This window comes from Arachis ipaensis, chromosome B9 (assembly GCF_059453495.1).
Source record: "Arachis ipaensis isolate K30076 ecotype BB chromosome B9, ASM5945349v1, whole genome shotgun sequence".
NCBI classification, from domain to species: Eukaryota; Viridiplantae; Streptophyta; class Magnoliopsida; order Fabales; family Fabaceae; genus Arachis; species Arachis ipaensis.
The window spans coordinates 117758606-117766217 of NC_142444.1; the positions used below are offsets into that span (position 1 = coordinate 117758606).

At 33.6% G+C, this 7612-nt stretch overlaps 1 non-coding gene across 1 annotated transcript; it reads right to left on the reverse strand.

Annotated features, from left to right (window-relative positions):
- Positions 1 to 7036: 7036 nt before the first annotated feature.
- Positions 7037 to 7144, reverse strand: LOC148546057 (small nucleolar RNA R71). The gene has a single exon (XR_015900656.1). It is a non-coding gene; the product is annotated as a small nucleolar RNA R71 (small nucleolar RNA).
- Positions 7145 to 7612: the final 468 nt, after the last annotated feature.

Genomic DNA, 7612 nt, shown 5'->3' on the forward strand with positions numbered 1-7612 from the left:
TTTTCTTAAAAGATCTATAGCAGATTTAATTACTTCTTAAGATTATAGACTAATTTTTTAGATGAGAATAGGTTGCTATTAAGTCAAATTAAGTACATTAATGATATGTTATTAAAAGTAGGGATGCAAAATTCGAAACCTATGTCAACTCAAATGGTTTCTTCACTAAAACTAAATAAAAATAACTCTGAAGCTTTCAATAATCCAAAAAGGTATAGACCTATAGTTGGACTTCTCTAATACTTAATCATAACAAGACCTAACATAGCCTCCTTAGTGAACAAATGCTTATAGTTCATGCATAGACCTATACTCAAGCAATGGAAAGTAGTAAAGAGAATGGTATTTACAAAGTGTACTGATTATAGATTTTTTTTTCCTTCGTTGATGCAATTGAGCTACCAATTTGGATGATAGGTGATCAATCAGTGACTATCTAGTCTTTTTGGTAAAAACCTCATGGCGTGGAAGTGTGGGAAGCAATTCCAAATCAATAGATCGAGCATTAAAGCAGAGTATCATGCAATAGCTTTAGCCAAACAAAAATGATGTCTGTCCAGCAATTATTGAAGGAGTTCCAAATTCCTCAAATTGTGACACCAACAATATGTTGTGACAACCAAAGTACATATTGTTAGTTGGTACAAAATTCAGTAATGCACAACCGTTGTAAATACTTAGAGACTGATTTGTACTTTTTCAAGAAACTTGTGAACATGAGACAACTCTTTGATTGCGTTTGGAAGGGAGATTAAGATTGAGAGACAAAAATTGGGTAATAAAGACTGAATTAAGTCTCTGTATTGTATTTAGTATAAAATATACTAAACTAAGTTGTATCTCAATATCATTTTTGGTTTAAGATAAATATGAGGATTGATGGGGTAGATTTGAAATTTGAAAAGTTAAATGAGAGTATTTCTAGAAAGAAATGTTATAAAAATTTTAGTCTCTGTCCCTAAAAATATCATTTTTTACTTTTTGGAGGTACTGAAGGGATTAAAATTTTGTGTCCCAAGATTGAAATTTTAGATCCAGTCTCTAATCACCAAACACAATACTTAGTCCTAGTACCATAGTCTCAGTCTCAGAAAATAAATGTAGCCTTTGTGATCAACATTCTAGCACAAGATTAGCTTGCAATTCTCACAAAATTATTGTCATCAAAGTTATTTGATAGATTTAAGTCCAAACTTAGGTCGAGTACAAAGTCTCAACTAAGTTTGAGAAGAGTGTTAAGGGAGAAGAGACTAGTTATGGATGGTAGTATATCTCTAGCATAAATAGAAAGTTAGTTGTACACCTAAAGTAAAGAAAAGTTTGTTACAGAGTATTAGAGTTTGTTATAGAGAGATTAAATTAGTCTTTGTTCAGCAGGGTCTAGGACATTACATGGTATTCTATTTTTGTGCTATTATAAATGCCTCTATGTAGCCTTTCATAAGTGAGTTAATTAAAGCATAATTTAGTATTCATAATTTTTAAAATCTCTTTCTTCTCTTTCTGCTTTCCTGCTGCATTTCACATGGTATCAGAAGCTGTTGATTTTGATCCAACTTTTTCATGGCTCTTGTGGCTCTGCCTCCTTCTTCTTCTTCCAAAGGAGCTCTTACTCCTCTTCTTGACAAATTAGATGAAAAAAATTTTGTAACACAAAAACAACTTGCATTATTCACTATGCATGGACAAAATCTCCAAAATGATCTTCAAGCTTTAAAGTTTTATCACAATTTGACAATGAAGCTACCAAGACTGCACGTATAGTTTCTACGACCTATTCAGAATGGCATACTCAAGATTACACAATTTTTCTTGGATACTTCTTTCAAAAATCGGATAGTCCATTGTAAATTCGCTCATGAGGTCTGAACTAAACTGCAAGAATATTTTGCTGCAACCACAAGAATGAAAATCAAACAATACAAAGCACAATTAAAGATATTAAACAAGTAAAATCTTTCTACATCTGATTACCTTTCTAAAATCAAGAATCTAATTAATTCTCTCCATAACACCCTATCACATAGAGCTTTACGCTTAAGTCGTAAATCAGAGGTGGCGAGGTATTCTCTAAAAAGACAAAATAAGTAAAAAAACACACACACACACACACACACACACACACACACATATCAAGAATAACTTAACTCACACACATATCAAGAATAACTTAACTAGGAACCTTGAAGAAAAGGGTAAGTAAAACAAATAGAAAACATGATGGCAGAAAGCAAAAGAAATATATATAAATGATATAGAATTCCAACAAGATATATATCAAACTCTAGACTCGACATGTGAAGTAGAGGCCAGCTAGAGATATATACAAACATCCCAAAATACAACCAAAATATAAACCAAAATTCTATTTATCTAAAATCAACCTCTAGGAGGGATAATACAAGTTTTATACATCAGTGGAGAGTATTTATATTTATATGTGCTAAGTACAAAACATAAATATGCGCAAAGGTAGTTCTTCACTTCCAAAAGTCTCCAGCACACTCAGCGAGGTGCCTCACGTTCTGCATCTGAAAAATAACAAATATGTATGGAATGAGAATCAGGGATTCTCAGTATGGTAACAGTGCCCAAATAGATAAGATATAAGGCTCCGAAAAGCCAAAGGCAATCCTAAACTCCATAGTCCCAGATTAAAGCCTAAAGTTCTCACTAAACCAGAAATAGGGTGATTCTATCTAGGAATTCTAATCTATCTCTTTATTTCCAGTTTTTCTACAAACTTCCTAATCACCAATGTGGAACAACCCTCAGCATCACCTCCACTAGCATAAGGGAACTCTCATGAGCAAACACATACAAGGCATACAAGTAATACACAATTAAGAAAACAGATAAGGCATTTAAGTCATGTAGCATATAGATATAGATAAACAATTAGGCAAGCCAAAACACAAAGTACATACTCAAACAAATCATACAAATGCACATGATGCATGCCTACCTTATGGCCAATGAGCTCATCTGTCAATTATACAGCCAAATCCGACATGTCCGGTAGCAAATTCTAGACAGTCCCTGCATGCGTGCATCCCTAAGAGTTAGTCACATATGTACTCATTCATTTATCATCTCATTGGAGGAATTATCCAAAAAGTTAAAGTGTTTGGCCACATCTTGCGATGCGTACACATATATGTGAATATGTATGTGAATAACTCCTGGGGATGCACGCACGCAGGGATTGTCTAGGGTTCGCTACCGGACATGTCGGGTTTGGCTGTATAACCGACAGATGAGCTCATTGGCCATAGGGTAGTGATGAGCGATAATTTATACGCTTTTTGGCATTGTTTTTACATAGTTTTCAGTATAATTTAGTTAGTTTTTAGTATATTTTATTAGTTTTTAAATAAAAATTACATTTCTAGACTTTACTATGAGTTTGTGTATTTTTCTATGATTTCAGGTATTTTCTAGCTGAAATTGAGGGACTTGAGCAAAAATCAGATTCAGAGGTTGAAGAAGGACTACAGATACTGCTGGATTCTGACCTCTCTGCACTAAAAGTGAATTTTCTGGAGCTACAGAACTCCAAATAGTGCGTTCTCAATTGCGTTGGAAATTAGACATCCAGGGCTTTCCAGCAATATATAATAGTCCATACTTTGCCCGAGTTTATATGACGCAAACTGGCGTTCAACGCCAGTTCCATGCTACATTCTGGAGTTAAACGCTAGAAATAGGTTGCAAAGTGGAGTTAAACGCCAGAAACAGGTTACAAACTGGTGTTCAACTCCAAGAGAAGCCTCTACACATGTAAAGCTCAATGCTCAGCCCAAGCACACACCAAGTGGGCCCCGTAAGTGGATTTCTGCATCAATTACTCATTTCTGTAAATCCTAGTAACTAGTTTAGCATAAATAGGACTTTTTACTATTGTATTTATATCGTCGGATCATTTTAGTCTTGGTGACTCTGGTTCCCCTCTGGTGCCGAGACCAATGAACTCCATTACCACTTATGTATTTTCAACGGTAGAGTTTCTACACACCATAGATTAAGGTGTGGAGCTCTGTTGTTCCTCATGAATTAATACAAAGTACTATCGTTTTTCTATTCAATTCAATCTTATTCTGATTCTAAGATATTCATTCGCACCTCAACATGAATGTGATGATCGTGACAGTCATCATCATTCCCAACCTATGAACGCGTGCCTGACAACCACTTCCGTTCTACCTTAGATTGAATGATTATCTCTGGGATTCCTTAATCAGAATCTTCATGGTATAAGTTATAAACCATGGACGGCCATTCTTGAGATCCGGAAAGTATAAACCTTGTCTGTGGTATTCTGAGTAGGATCTGTGAAGGGATGGCTGCGACGAGCTTTAAACTCGCGAGTGCTGGGCGTAGTGACAGATGCAAGAGGATCAATGGATCCTATTCCAGTATGATCGAGAACCGACAGATGATTAGCCATGCAGTGACAGCACATTGGACTATTTTCACTGAGAGGACAGGATGTAGCCATTGACAACGGTGATGCCTAACATACAGCTTGCCATAGAAAGGAGTATGAATGATTGGATGAAGACAATAGGAAAGCAGAGGTTCAGGAGGAACGAACGCATCTTCATATGCTTATCTGAAATTCTCACTAATGAATTACATAAGTATCTCTATCTTTAATTTATGTTTTATTTATCTTTTAATTATCAAATCTCTATAATCAGTTGAATTCGCCTGACTGAGATTTACAAGGTGACCATAGCTTGCTTCAAGCCGACAATCTCCGTGGGATCGACCCTTACTCACGTAAGGTTTATTACTTGGACGACCCAGTTCATTTGCTGGTTAGTTGTGCGAAGTTGTGACAAAGAACTAAGATTATAAACGTGCGTATTGAGTTTTTAGCGCCGTTACCAAGGAATGGAACTGTCACGATTTCTGCGCAGCAAGTTTTTGGCGCCGTTGCCGGGGATTGTTCGAGTTTGGACAACTGACGGTTCATCTTATTGCTCAGATTAGGTAATCTTATTTTATTTTTAAGCTTTCTACTTTTATTTATTTTCGAAAAAAAAAAACAAATTTTCTTCTTTTTCATTTTTCCAAAATAATTTTCGAAAAATCCAAAAAATTATAAAATCATAAAATCAAAAATAATTTGATGTTTCTTGTTTGAGTCTAGTGTCTAATTGTAAGTTTGGTGTCAATTGCATGCTTTTAACTTTTCTTAAATTTTTGAAGAACACATGCATTGAGTTTCTTTCTTGTTCTTCATGATCTTCAAGTTGTTCTTGATAAGTCTTCTTGTTTGATCTTTAAAATTTCTTGTTTTATGTCTTTTCTTGTTTTTCATATGCATTCTTGAATTCTTAGTGTCTAAATATTAAAAATTTCTAAGTTTGGTGTCTTGCATGTTTTCTTTTATTAAAAATTTTTCAAAAATACATACTTGATGTTCATCATGATCTTCAAAGTGTTCTTGGTGTTCATCTTTACATTCATAGTGTTCTTGCATGCATCATTTGTTTTGATCCAAAATTTTCATGCATTGAGTCTTTTTGATGTTTTTCTCTTTCTTCATTAAAAATTCAAAAATAAAAAAAATCTTTCCCTTATTCTCTCATAAATTTTCGAAAATTTGAGTTTACTTTTTCAAAACTTTTTAAAATTTAGTTGTTTCTTATGAGTCAAGTCAAATTTTCAATTTAAAACCCTTATCTTTTTCAAATCTTTTTCAAAAATCAAATCTTTTTCATTTTTTTTTATGATTTTCGAAAATTTCAAAATGATTTTTAAAATCTTTTTCTTACTTTATTTCATAATTTTCAAAAATCTTATTAGCATTTAATGTGATTGATTCAAAAATTTCAAATTTGTTACTTGCCTAGTAAGAAAGGTTCAATCTTTAAATTTTAAATCATATCTTTTTAGTTTCTTGTTAGTCAAGTAATCAACTTTGATTTCAAAAATCAAATCATTTTAAATTTCTTTTTCAAATCTTTTCCAAATTAAGTTTCAATCATATCTTTTTCAAAAGTAATTTCAAAATCTTTTCTAACTTCTTATCTTTTCAAAATTTATTTTCAAATCTTTTTTTAGTGATCCTATCTTTTTGTTTCAATTATATCTTTTTCAAAACTACCTAACTAACTCTCTATCTCTAATTTTCGAAAATCACCTTCCTCTTTTTTTAAAATTTCTTTTTAATTAATTAATTGTTTTAAATTTAATTTAATTTAATTTTTTTCTTTTTAATTTTTGAATTTTAATTTTAATTTTAAATTAAAAACAAAAAAATTAATTTTTATTTTATTTTATTTTATTTTTGAAAATTCTATCCCCCTCATCTCTTTCTAATTATTTTATTTATTTACTAACACTTCTCTTCATCTAAAAAAATTCGAACCCTCTCTTCCTCCTGGTGTTCGAATTTCTCTTCTCATATTCTTTTCTTCTTCTACTCACATAAAGGAATCTCTATACTGTGACATAGAGGATTCTATATTTTCTTTTGTGTTCTCTTCTTTTTCATATGAGCAGGAACAAGGATAAGAACATTCTTGTTGAGGCTGATCCTGAACCTGAAAGAACTCTGAAGAGGAAGCTAAGGGAAGTTAAAGCATAACTCTCTGGAGAAAATCTGACTGAAAATTTCGAAAAAGAAGGAGACATGGCCAAAAATAATAATAATGCAAGTAAGATGCTTGGTGACTTTACTGCACCTAATTCCAATTTACATGGAAGAAGCATCTCAATCTCTACCATTGGAGCAAACAACTTTGAGCTAAAACCTCAATTAGTTTCTCTGATGCAACAGAACTGCAAGTTTTATGGACTTTCATCAGAAGATCCTTTTCAGTTCTAAACTGAATTCTTGCAGATCTGTGATACTATTAAGACCAATGGGGTTGATCCCGAGGTCTACAGGCTCATGCTTTTCCCGTTTGCTATAAGAGACAGAGCTAGAATATTATTGGACTCTCAACCTAAGGATAGCCTGAACTCTTGGGATAAGCTGGTCACGGCTTTCTTAGCCAAGTTCTTTCCTCCTCAAAAGCTTAGTAAGCTTAGAGTGGATGTTCAAACCTTCAGACAAAAGGAAGGTGAATCCCTCTATGAAGCTTCGGAGAGATACAAGGAACTGACCAAAAAGTGTCCTTCTGACATGCTTTCAGAATGGACCATCCTGGATATATTCTAAGATGGTCTGTCTGAGTTATCAAAGATGTCATTGGACCATTCTGCAGGTGGATCCATTTACCTAAAGAAAATGCCTGCAGAAGCTCAGGAACTCATTGACATGGTTGCTAATAACCAGTTCATGTACACTTCTGAGAGGAATCCCTGTAAGTAATGGGACGCCTTAAAGGAAGGGAGTTCTTGAAATTGATACTCTGAATGCCATATTGGCTCAGAATAAAATATTGACTCAGCAAGTCAATATGATCTCTCAGAGTCTGAATGGATTGAAGGAATCATCCAACAGTACTAAAGAGGCATCTTCTGAAGAAGAAGCTTATGAACCTGAGAACCCTGCAATAGCAGAGGTGAATTACATGGGTGAACCCTATGGAAACACCTATAATCCCTCATGGAGAAATCATCCAAATTTCTCATGGAAGGATCAACAAAAGCCTCA